The 12,625-nt window shown below is 42.4% G+C and overlaps 1 protein-coding gene and 1 pseudogene across 2 annotated transcripts in view; one reads left to right on the top strand and one right to left on the bottom strand.

Annotated features, from left to right (window-relative positions):
* NUMA1 (nuclear mitotic apparatus protein 1) overlaps positions 1-12,625 on the bottom strand; it is a 74,501-nt gene that overhangs the window by 39,574 nt on the left and 22,302 nt on the right. The gene's annotated exons all lie outside the window — the stretch shown is intronic.
* Positions 6,494-7,665, top strand: LOC114887555 (annotated as a pseudogene).

The following is a 12,625-nucleotide window of genomic DNA, read 5'->3' as shown; positions in this document are numbered from 1 at the left end:
GTCCATTGCTGCAGAGACCTCCCATGCCCTGGCTTCTTCTCCCAGGCAGGCCCTGTATCCTATTCCTATGGTATCACTTGCAGTCTGTGGTTAGCAATCGCTATTGGTATTCAAAGATGCACCAGGAAAGTAAAGGCAAAGCAAAAACCAAAGCTTTTATAGAAAAGCAAAGTGGCAAACATAATTTAATGACAGGCATGATCAACACTCCAAAAAAGGTATGGGGTGAAAAGAGGAGGCAGGCCTGCTCAAATCACTCTGGCCACATCTGGCACTGTGTCAGCCCTGCTTGCTCCCTAGCACATGAAAGAATTGATACTGTGTCTCAAAAGAATACAAGAGGTTCTCCCCCCACCCTCCCTTGGCTCTAAACTCAAGGCAACAGCTTCCAGCTGTGCAGCCTCAGAGGCTCTGAACTCTCCTCTGGAACCTGTCCACCAGAGTTGCCAAGCTTCTGGGGGGGGGGGGCAGTTTCCCCAGCCTCTCCCTCCCCCACCACAGAGCCACCCCTCCCCTCCCCTCCCATGGCAGCCAGCCGGCAGAACTTCCCCACCCCTCCTCCCAGCCTAGCCAGGCAGTAGGCAGGCCACATGGCTCCTGCTGGATTCCACAGCCCTAGCTCACTGTCCAAAAGACTAAAAGGGATAAGAGTGGTAAAACCATTTTTAAAAGAAAGAGAGAGTGAAAGAAAAAGGAAGAAGGGAAAGAAAATGACACATAACACAAAATTTGGAATAGGCTTCAGATAGAGGTTGGAGGGGGTTGGTGATGGGTGCAGAATGCACAGGGTGTTTCAAAGGGCCTGGTAATATTCCATCTTCTGAGCTGGGTGGTATATGGTGTATGGGTGTTTTATTATTCTTGTTTAAAATGTAAATGTTATAATTTTAAGTGTATTGCAATTTTTATAAGTTTAAACAGAAGATGGGAAGTGAGAGATTCCCCTGAGACAGTTCTGGAATGGGTGGTTCTTAATACAAATAATTTGCCTGGCCTTCAAGGCCATCTATGACCTGACGCCGGTCCTACCTTCCAGAGTCATCTACTGCCCTTACCCAAACCCTCCACCCTGCCTGACTGGTCTTCTCACTATCTGCTGAAGTCCCTCTGAACCTCCTACCTCAGCCCACCAGCCTGGAAGGGACGCTTTCACCGTAGGAAGCTGTAGGCTAAGGGCCAATGAGAGCCTCTCTCTCAGCCCCTACAGGCCCTCCCACGAGGAAAGCTGGCAGGAAAAAAATTCTTAGGGATCCATTACCCTATGCAATGCCTTCTAGTCCCTCCTCCGCCACCTGAGGTCCTAGCATAATAAATACATAAAGACTAACATTATCGTTGCTGTTACTGTTGTAATTAATAGCTAACATTTAATGAGCACTTGGTATGTGCCAGACACTATGCTAAACACTTCCGAGCTTTATTTCGTTTAATCCTCATAATAACCCAGTGACACAATAACCCAAAATACTATGATTATCACTATTTTACCGAAAAGGAAACTGAGAATTAGAAAGATTACATAACTTGCCTAAGGTCACAAAGAGTAAGTGTTAGAGGCAAAATTTGAGCCCACCCTGAGCCCAGGTCCCATCCTCTTACACTTACATGGTCATTTCATCTAACTCTCAGGACAATCTATAAGGTGGGTTTTATTTCTAAAGATGAGGAAATCTGAGGCTCAGGAATTAAGTGACTTAGTCACATAAGTAGTAAGTTATCTACCCGGTCTCTGCACTATTGTCTACTGCTCTTGAATAAGCAATCATTGAATGAGTGAAAAAAAGGTAGCACATTCTCAGTGGCTCAAAGAAGCCTTGTACCTCTACCTCCTAATAAAAATCAACTGTTTAATCAAAAACATTCAACAGTTCCAATTTCAAAAGTAACCACTAAGGACTTATTTCTGAAGATGCAATAGCTTTACAAACATTAAAGGACAAAAACTCCTCTGAGGCAGCAAGCACAGAAGGAGAGTCTTCTACTAGAAGAGATGTTGACATACCTCAAGGGTGAGAAGCCATGGAGAAAGAAGGCTGCAGGAAATGCCATCGGCTGGAGGGAAGGACTAATATTTCAGAACCCTGACCTGGAGCTTATTTACCGGGCCTCATTTTCCCTCTCCAGAGGGTAATGGCAAAGTAATGAGGCAGTGTTGGTAAGCCTGATCTTTCTGGGGAGAAAAGCAGAGGGTAAATCAAAACACAGAGACGATTCATTATGACATCCAAGAGGCTCTACTCAGTTCTCCCTCAAGAACATCTTTCTACAAAACGCCTAAGAACCTGTCACCCTTTTTCATCGTCACAGAGGAGCAAATGGCTCTGTCCCTAAAGGCAACATATCTATCACAGTGTTTGCTCACAAACACAGAACTGATGACAAGAAAGGTAAAAGAAACTAAAGGAACGGTTTTTTGTTTTTGTTTTTTTTGCGGTATGGGCCTCCCACTGCCGTGGCCTCTCCCGCTGCAGAGCACAGGCTCCAGATGCGCAGGCTCAGCGGCCATGGCTCACGGGGCCCAGCCGCTCCGCGGCATGTGGGATCCTCCCAGACCGGGACACGAACCCGCATCCCCCACATCAGCAGGCAGACTCTCAACCACTGCGCCACCAGGGAAGCCCTAGGAACAGTTTTAATGTAAAGATTTGCAACTCCTGGAGACAGCCTTGCTAATGATGGAAAACACATTAGGTTTGCTGTTGGAAGCCCCAGGGGTAAATTCTGTATCAGCCACAGACTGTATTTGTGGCTTTAAGCAAGGCACTTGCCCTACCTTGGGTCTCAGTAAAAGGTGAGGGTCACATCATATCTAAAGTATCTCCAAAAATTTCCCATGATTTCTTTCTCCAGGACACCATTCTCAACAACAAAAATCTTGCAATAGGGCTTCCCTGGTGGCGTAGTGGTTAAGAATCCGCCTGCCAATTCAGGGGACACGGGGTCAAGCCCTGGTCCAGGAAGATCCCACATGCCGCGGAGCAACTAAGCCCGTGTGCCACAACGACTGAGCCCGCGCCCTAGAGCCTACGAGCCACAACTACTGAAGCCCACGCGCCTAGAGCCTGTGTTCCGCAACAAGAGAAGCCACTGCAATGAGAAGCCCATGCACCACAACAAAGAGTAGCCCCCGCTCACCACAACTAGAGAAAGCTCGCGCACAGCAACGAAGACCCAACGTAGCCAAAAATTAATTAATTAATTAAAAAAAAATCTTGCAATAATGAATTTCCTCAGAACGTGGTCAAAACCTCACCAGTTAGGGAGGGCTTCCTTCCCCCCAAAATTGCAAGTCCACTAGAAACAAGCACTTTGTCATCCTACTGGGTTCCATGCCCAAAGCGAGGCACAGGTGGGCGTCTCATTAATCCTGATGAGAGGAGGAGGTCCTTGGAAACTGGTAGTACCAACTTTGCATGGGGTACAATGAAAAGTGACGGGAGCTATACTTGGCATTTAAAAGTTTCATAAATAGGGCCTCCCTGGTGGCGCAGTGGTTGAGAGTCCGCCTGCCGATGCAGGGGACACGGGTTCGTGCCCCAGTCCGGGAAGATCTCACATGCCGCGGAGCGGCTGGGCCCGTGAGCCATGGCCACTGAGCCTGCGCGTCTGGAGCCTTTGCTCTGCAACAGGAGAGGCCACAACAGTGAGAGGCCCGCGTACCGCAAAAAAAAAAAAAAAAAAAAAAGTTTCATAAATAAAAGCCACAGACAGGACTTCCCTGGTGGTGCAGTTGTTAAGAATCCACCTGCCAATGCAGGGGACACGGGTTCGAGCCCTGGTCCAGGAAGATCCCACGTGCCATGGAGCAACTAAGCCCGTGAGCCACAACTACTGAGCCTGTGCTCTAGAGCCCACGAGCCACAACTACTGAGGCTGTGTGCTACAACTACTGAAGCCCGTACGCCTAGAGCCCATGCTCTGCAACAAGAGAAGCCACTGCAATGAGAAGCCCGCGCGCGGACCACAATGAAGAGTAGCCCCCGCTCGCGGCAACTAGAGAAAGCCTACGCGCGGCAACGAAGACCCAACACAGCCAAAAATAAATTTAAAAATAAAATAAAAAATAATTTTAAAGAATAAAATAAAAGCCACAGAGAAAGTGCAATTTATAATTACATTTATCTAAACAGCCTAAAGAAAAGCAGCTTTCTATACCTGGTCAACAAATCACAGAATCTCAAGGATGAAAGAGACCTTAATGGTCTTCTAGTCCCCCCTTACATCCATGAGGGAATACACGTGACAACTTTGCTGAAGATTTCCTATCTTCTGACTGAGACAGAAATTTTTTTTTAATTAATTTATTTTTTTGGCTGCGTTGGGTCTTCATTGATGTGCGTGGGCTTCTCATTGCAGTGGCTTCTCTTGTTGTGGAGCACGGGCTCTAGGCACGCGGGCTTCAGTAGTTGTGGCATGCGGGCTCAGTAGTTTTCCGGCTCGTGGGCTCTAGAGTGCAGGCTCAGTAGTTGTGGGGCACAGGCTTAGTTGCTCCACGGCATGTGGTATCTTCCTGGACCAGGGCTCAAACCTGTGTGTCCCCTGCACTGGCAGGAGGATTCTTAACCACTGCGCCACCACGGAAGCCCAAGACAGAAATTTTACAACTTATTTGTATGCCTGAGCAAGGCCTGCCAATTTGAGACAACTTGTGATTTCAGAACATAAGCTTGGAGAACAGCGACCCTGCCCAGGATCTGGTTTGTTTCAAACAGGCTTTAAGTAGCCACAAAACTCAGAGGACATCTCTCTCTTTTCCCTTCTCTCCCTCTCTCCCACTCTCTCTTTCTCTGTCTTCCTCTTCCTCGCTCTATCTTCCATATCTCCACCTCCTACATAGCACCGAAACCTCTGTTTTTCTGGTTCAAATCCATTTCTCCTTCTACCACACCAGGATGACTTTAACCACTGACAGAAATGAACAAATACAAATATTAATAGGGGTTGGATTTCTGAAAAGGATGCCAGATTGACTCAAGAACCAAACTTGGCAATATGTTACCAATAAGTAAAATAAATGGGACTAATGTCTAACATGGTCATGATAAAAAATTTTAAAAAAACCCTAACTATTTAACAGACTTCAAGGATTTAAAGAAGGCTATGTCTCACATCTCAATTAATCCCCCCTAAATTTAGAACCCTAAAAGGCAAGCATGTTTATTCCAATTTTATAACTAGGAACCTAAGCCTCAAAAAGAAGACAATACCTGCCTCAAGGTCAACCACCAAAGCTGCAGAACCAGAACTCAAGTCTAAATCCATGGCTCTCTCCAGCCCAACTCAGCTACATCCTATACCTTTCTCATCAGCATAGCCTTTTTTTTTTTTTTTTTTGGATCAAGTCATTCTATTAAGGGGCTTTGGGGGAGGGTCGAAAGGCTGGGAGGACGATCAGATCCAACGTGCTTCTCCCAGCTGGGACCTTCCCTGTTTCACAGTCGCCGAAAGAGCATAGCCTTTTATTCATACAAAGCACTTAGGAAATCCTTGTTCAAATTGTTTTTGCTACGGCTTCTGAAATGGGCAAGGCAGGAATCATTTTCTCCATCCTTAAAGATACTAAGTAACTTGAACTGCAGTCGATAAAATAACATCCCATGTCTCTGGCATCACTGAAAAGTACAAAATTCCTCACAAGCAATTTTCCTAAAAACTTCCTCCCTTTAGGACCAAACCCTTTTTTAGAAAAAACTATTTGCAATACAAAGTCTCCAAAATGCATAAGATATGTTACTCTTTACTTGTAGTTAATGAAATTTAATCAGGGACATTCAACTATAAACATGAAACAAACACCTATAAATACTGTGCTGGGGACTCAAAGATGAATTAGACAGGCTCAAGATCCTGTGTAGAAACAAACATACCTATAACTCACCTAAATATGAGCCCAAAGAACATGGCCTCGGGTAGTGTTGAAAGGAAGGTGAGAGAACACTGGAAAGTCTAGTGGAGACCAGGAGTGACTTACTAAAGAGCACTGCGAGGTGCTGAAGGGTTCTGAGCAGGAGAATGGCATACTTGTATGTGCTTTGGGAAAAGATGAATCTGGCACGACACTGAGTCCAGAGGCAGAACACCGAGTTAGGCGGCAATCGTAGTGGCAGAGACAAAACTGCTGCTGCCAGGCAAGGGCAGTAGGAACTAAAAAGAAAGGTATATTTAAAAGGCATTGCGGAGGTAGACTCCAAGCTCTTAGGATACGGGAGTGTGGGACAGGTGGGGAGCAGAAAAAACCTCTAGGATTCTTGCTTTGGTGAAAGACTTCAGAAGAGGAACACAGGAGGAGTTACTGTTTTACAGGAGCTGTGAGGGACTGATTAACTCAGGAGGGATGATGAGGAAAGCTTTACCAAGGAAGTAACATTTAAGCGGAGTACTTAAAGTATGAGCAGGATGAGTAGGGCTTCACAAAAGAGAAGTTAAAAAAAGAAAAAAGCATTCTAGCAGGGAGAACAGCATGTGCAAGGACAGAGCTTGTCACGTTTGCGCAATGGCACGCTACGCAGTTTTGGTAAGGTGTAGCAGGTGATGAGGCTAAGCAGTACTAAATTGTGAGGTACTTACATCACGCTAAGGAGTTCAGATTTTATCCTGTAGGTGATGGGAAACAACCAAGGTTTCTAAAGGGAAGAAGTAAAGAGGAGTAACATAGATCAGATCTATGTTCCAGTCGGTATAAAGTACAGGCTAGAATGGTGAGAAATAGGAGGAAGGCAATACAGCATAATGGCTAAGAGCATGGGGTCTGGAGTTGGACAGCCTCATTAAAATCCCGGCTCTAGACCTTACTGGCTGTGCAAGCTTGGACTAGTTATTTAGCTTCCCTGTGCTCCCAGGTTCCCCATCTGTAAAATGGGAATAAGAATAATACTTTCAGTTTTTTGGCCTGAGGCGACCCACCACTGGAGCCTACCCGGCTTTTTGGTGGAGCTGGTGGCGGACTCTGGGAGGGCTCACGCCGGGGAGTCCTCCCCAGAACTTCTGCTGCCAGTGTCCTTGTCCTCACGGTGACACACGGCCACTCCCCGCCTCTGCAGGGGACCCTTCAATACTAGCAGGTCCTGTTGGAAGTCCTGCAGTCAAATCCCGCTAGGCTTCGAGGTCTAATTCTCTGGGAATTCCTCCTCCCGTTGCCGGACCCCCAGGTTGGGAGGCCTGGCGTGGGGCTCGGAGCCTTCGCTCCAGTGGGTGGACTTCTGTGGTATAAGTGTTCTCCAGTTTCTCTTTGGCCAATAGCAGCTGTGGAAATTTACACCCCCCATGTGCTGGAGGCTGTCAATGGGACAGATGTTCCGTTAAAATGCACTTTCTCCAGCTTTGCCCCTGTGGGTGATGCTCTAACAGTGACCTGGAATTTCAGTCCTCAAGATGGGGGTCTAAGCAGTTTGTTTTCTACTACCACGTGGATCCCTTCAGACCTATGAGTGGGCATTTCAAGGACTGGGTGGTCTGGGATGGGAACCCTGAGCAGTATGATGTCTCCATCCTCCTCTGGAAGCTACAGTTTGATGACAATGGGACATACACCTGCCAGGTGAAGAACCCACCTGATGTTGATGGGCTGATAGGGGAGATCCAGATCAGCGTCATGCACACTGAAAAGAAGAAGAAAAGCTCAACCAAGAAAAAAAGGCTTCTGCTTCCTTAGAAGACACAGACTAACATTATTAGATGGAAGCTGAAGATTTCCAAGAACAAAAACCCTGAGACAAGTTGGAGTTAATGGAAGCTTTTCTTCGGCTTTTCCAGTTGAGACCTGTCTTCCAACCAGCTCTGCAGTATATAACCACCTAGACAAGCAACGTTCCTCTGGAGCCAGCAAAGGGCCCTTCTTGAGCAGATACCACCAGACTCACACACACACAGCCCTGTTACTAAGGTTTTATTTAATTTCAGAGTACAAATATTGTATTTTTTTCAAATGCCCATTAGCTTTTATATACTAGGAAGCCACATTTTTGCCCTTAAACGCTCCTTGTGGATTATGACTTGTATACACATATATTGGCATCAAATGGGATAAAAAGTCAACTTTGTCTGTCATAACATTTCCTTTAATATATTAGTTTCCTTAGAGCAGCATTCTTGCTACTAAAGTTAACATGTTTACTCTTTCCTTCTCACACTCTCAAAAGGTGAGCTAATTCTCCCAACTGTTTTTGAGTGATTAACGGAAAATTCTAAATTCAAACTGTTAAAGAACACTTTGATTTTCATGGCTCTCCTTAAGTATGGGACACATATTATTTTATTGAATTTCTTTCAATACCCTAGATGGCAGGTTTTTGTTTTTGGTCAATTGATCCAAGGTTTACAGTAGTACAAATCTAAACCACAGAGTAACTAGGGAAGGTTACATAAATGCTAATAGATTGACAAATGCCACCTCAAGATGAATTGCTTGTCACCTTTTTTCTGTGCTGTGACAAGCGATCAACAGTTCAGATCTTTCACGAGCAGTGAAGTTTAGCTTACTGTAGTTTTTCCCCCAATTCAATTATTTATAACAATAGAGCAAAATCTATGCTCATTTGTAGACTGGAATCATTAAGCAGTTAAATGAAGGTTTCTGAAGGAGTATATTACAATTTAAAAATTTAGGGCTAGTGAAAAACATCAACCCTAAATGGTAATAATTTTGTATAGTGTTATACAAAGCTCTGAGAACTGGAAGAGATTATTTAAATTTTTTTCTTTTATTTATTTTTTAATTCAGTTGCTTATTTGGGGGGAGGATTTGGTGTGGGGGCAAAGAAATACCAAAACTAACAGAATGAAACCAACAACCAACTTTATTTTTTTTTCTCTTATACTAGTAGATAAAACAACTTTATAAGTGGGTCATGGAAAGAAGAGTGCTTTTAAAGAAGTGCTAGTCTCCCAGTGTCTTTCCAAACTTAAGCTACTGCAGCATTTATTTGAAGAATAGAAAACATCTAAACGTTTAGGAACCTCTCCCCCTACCCCCTGCCCCCCCATGTTTACAGCTTGATATTTTCAGTTTTCACCAACTAGGCTGAAGATGTTATTTCTTTTAACGAACTGGAATTTCCAAATAGTTTATCTGTATTTAAAGATGATGAACTTTGATATTTTTTCCAATACTAAAAGAAAACCTGGTATAATTTACATATGGACCTTGATTCTGAAATGCATTCCATACCTATCATTTTGCCTTTTATACTGTCTAAAAAAGTACAGTTTCAGTACCCAGTTTTGAAACTAAAAATTAGATTTAAAGTCTATATTATCTTTCACATTTTCTATTTTTCTCTATAATTCAACCTTTGAAAATATAGTAACTGGGTATTTCTTCAAACAGATGGCCTGGGTGATGTTCCATAAGTGTAAAGAGGTAGTTAAAAACTCATGGAAGGTGTTTCCAGCAAAACTTGTAGCTTTTGTGTCTTGGCTAAATATTCAAGGGTTAATATAGCCCTGCTGTTCAGTGTCTTTTACTTGAAGAGAACTTTTGTATTGTAATTTATTTTTTATTGTGCCTTAAACACTATGTAAATAACCTTCAGTAATAAAGTATTACAATTATTAAAAAAAAAAGAATAATATTTTCTCAGAGGGTTGATATAAGGAATTCACAAGATAGTATGTGTAAAGAAAGTGCTTAGCAGAGTACCTGGTACACAGATAAATGTAGCTACTATTAGAGGCTGAAAATTCATTAGTAAAAAGTTACTTCCTCGTGTGATCTAGTGTTGTCCAGGCTCTTCTTCCTACATGAAGCTTTCTCTTCCTACCTATTCACCTGATTAATTCTAACTTATCCTTCATATCTTAGCTCAAATGTTACTTCCCCATGTAAACTCTCCCTAACCATCTAGATTAGGTCAGGTTCCTACTATGCACAGCACCATACCCTTTCCTTCATAGCACTCATAGTCTCTAATTACATCTTTTTATATTTCATTAATTTCTCTTTTTCCTATTACCATAAGTTCCATGAACTCACATACTGTGTGCTCACCACTGAATTCTTAGAACTGAAAAAACTCCTGGCACACAGAAGGTACCTGATAAGCATTTATTGAATGAATGAAAGGTTTCAAATTATGTCATTACAGTGAACCTCTTCAGATGCAATCTTTATACAGAAGGCTAGAGATAGAGATTTGGGTCACATTTGTAACAGTGTGACTATAATCAGAAGTGGGTCTATGGTGGGATCACACTTGCCTCTTAGGCCTGTAAAGGGATGGTGTATTCATTTGCTATTGAAATTGGTTAATCTTAGGCCAAAGCCTCTGCCTTACACAGCTCCAGGAGGCACCAGCATTAAGACAGGAAATGAGAGACTTTGGGAGAAATTCCAAATCTTTGGGGATTCCTTTTAGGTCTTATATGTTATTTCCATTTTGGAGAATTTAACAGAAACTAGTGACTACAACAATGTCAACAAAAAAAGGAGATAACACAGGTGGTTAAGAGAATGGATTTGAGGATCAGACAAACTTCTTCATTTTCTCTTCTTACTTGAGGTTCACATCATCTCCTGCTTGGGACACTACCTCCCTCACCAAAAATGACTAGCAGCTCTGTACAGCTTTTCACCACTGACAGTGTCTTCCATCTACAAAATATTTCACGTGAGATCACAACAACTCTGTGAGATAGACATTATTGTTTTCATTTTATCAAAAAGAAATGAAGTTCATAAAAGTACCTTACCTAAGGTCACACAACTAAAAAGCAACAGGACCACGATGCAACTCTGATCCTCTGGCTCCAAACCTGGAGCTCTTTCCAGCAGACTCACCCAAGATAATTATGAGCCATCCTGATGTATACTTTCACTGCATTTAAAAAGAAAACAGCACGGGGATAATGACTGGAAGGGCATAATGGGATGCTGCTAATGTTCTATTTCTTGATATAGCACTAGTTATCCACAGGTGTGTTCACTTTCTGTAAAGTCAGGAGCTATATACTTTATAAACTTTTCTGTGTGTATGTTATACTTTAAAAAGCAAATACCAGGCAAAATTATGATAGAGACTAATCAAAATTCAGAAGCTTTAAGTTGGATGCCTCAGGGCTGCATACATATTTATCTAACTTCTCAAGGAGCAGCTACATATAGGACACCTACCAGTTAAATAAGCACAAAATCCTTGCACACTCAAATACCATATCCACCCACTGGGATTAGGAGAAAGGAAACCCCAGGAAGGGGCCAAGAGTATAGTTAATGAAAAAGAAATTGGCAATGAAAAGTAGAACTATCCTATATCATCAATGATAAGATATTTCAATTTCAGAGATAATAAAAATGTGAAAAAATGGCCAATGCCAATTATAAAATGCATTCTAATTTTAGACTGTTAAAATGTAAAAACAACAATAACAAAAGATGGGCTTCCCTGGTGGCGCAGTGCTTAAGAATCTACCTGCCAATGCAAGGGACAGAGGTTCGAGCCCTGGCTGGGGAAGATCCCACATGCCGCGGAGCAACGAAGCTCATGCTCCACAACTACTGAGCCTGAGCTCTAGAGCCCGCAAGCCACAACTACTGAGTCCACATGCCACAGCTACTGAAGCCCGCACGCCTAGAGCCTGTGCTCCGCAACAAGAGAAGCCACGACAATGAGAAGCCCGTGCACTGCAACGAAGAGTAGCCCCCACTCACCGCAACTAGAGAAAGTCCGCACCGCAGCAACAAAGACCCAACATGGCCAAAAATAAATAAATAAATATTTTTAAAAAGAAAAACAATAAAAGCCATTTAAAAATAAATGAAATGTAATGTTCTAAAATCTCAAGAGGTGGTTCAACTGTAGAACTGTAGAACCATAAACCTGTGGAACGTTAGGGCTAGGAAGGACCTTGGAGATCAATATCTCCTGGTACAAGCTCTTCATTTTAGAGGCCCTTGTTTAACAGTTGTTAAATGATCTTATTAAATTAAAGCTCACACATCAAAAAATTTAGAACTACAACTACAAAATTGGTTCCCTTACTCCTGGGTTCTCTTTCCACTACCCAGATACCTCCCCTAAACCCAAGAGAAGATTTACATGATAACTCTGTTTTTACTTTCATAATTCTTTATTTCATTAACTCACTAAAAATAATTAAAGCACCTCTTAAAAATTAAGATGAAAAACTGTTTAGGAAACTTCAATTTTTACTTAGACAAGTTTATATTCCTTGTTCTCTAAAACCAATGAAGCAATACAAAGTTAGATAAAAAACAAAATTAGTACTCTCTCAGCCTCCAAGTCCCCCCAAAAACATAAGCACAAACATATTTTTATATTTAAGAGGATTCTTTTTATTGTTCTCTATTTTTCAAAAGCTAGGCTTACATATTAACATTGCTCTGCAACTTATTTTTCTCACTTAATAATTGATCATGAACATCCCCCCCAAGGATCAGTAAATAAAATTCTAACTCATACTTTTAAAAAACTGTATAATAACAGTACATATAAAGGATATACCATAATGTGTTCACATATTTTCCTATTGATGGACATGGCTATTTCCAATGTTAGCATTTCAAACAGTGCTGTAATGAATATCCCTGTACATATTTCTTTTTAAATGAAACAAAAAAACTATTTCTACACACACGCTTTCCTTGTTGTCCCACGTTTTGACTGCTTCT

This window comes from Monodon monoceros, unplaced genomic scaffold, assembly GCF_005190385.1.
Source record: "Monodon monoceros isolate NGI ecotype Baffin Bay Population unplaced genomic scaffold, NGI_Narwhal_1 Super_Scaffold_7, whole genome shotgun sequence".
In the NCBI taxonomy this organism is placed as follows: domain Eukaryota; kingdom Metazoa; phylum Chordata; class Mammalia; order Artiodactyla; family Monodontidae; genus Monodon; species Monodon monoceros.
This window is presented reverse-complemented; position numbering and strand designations above follow the sequence as displayed.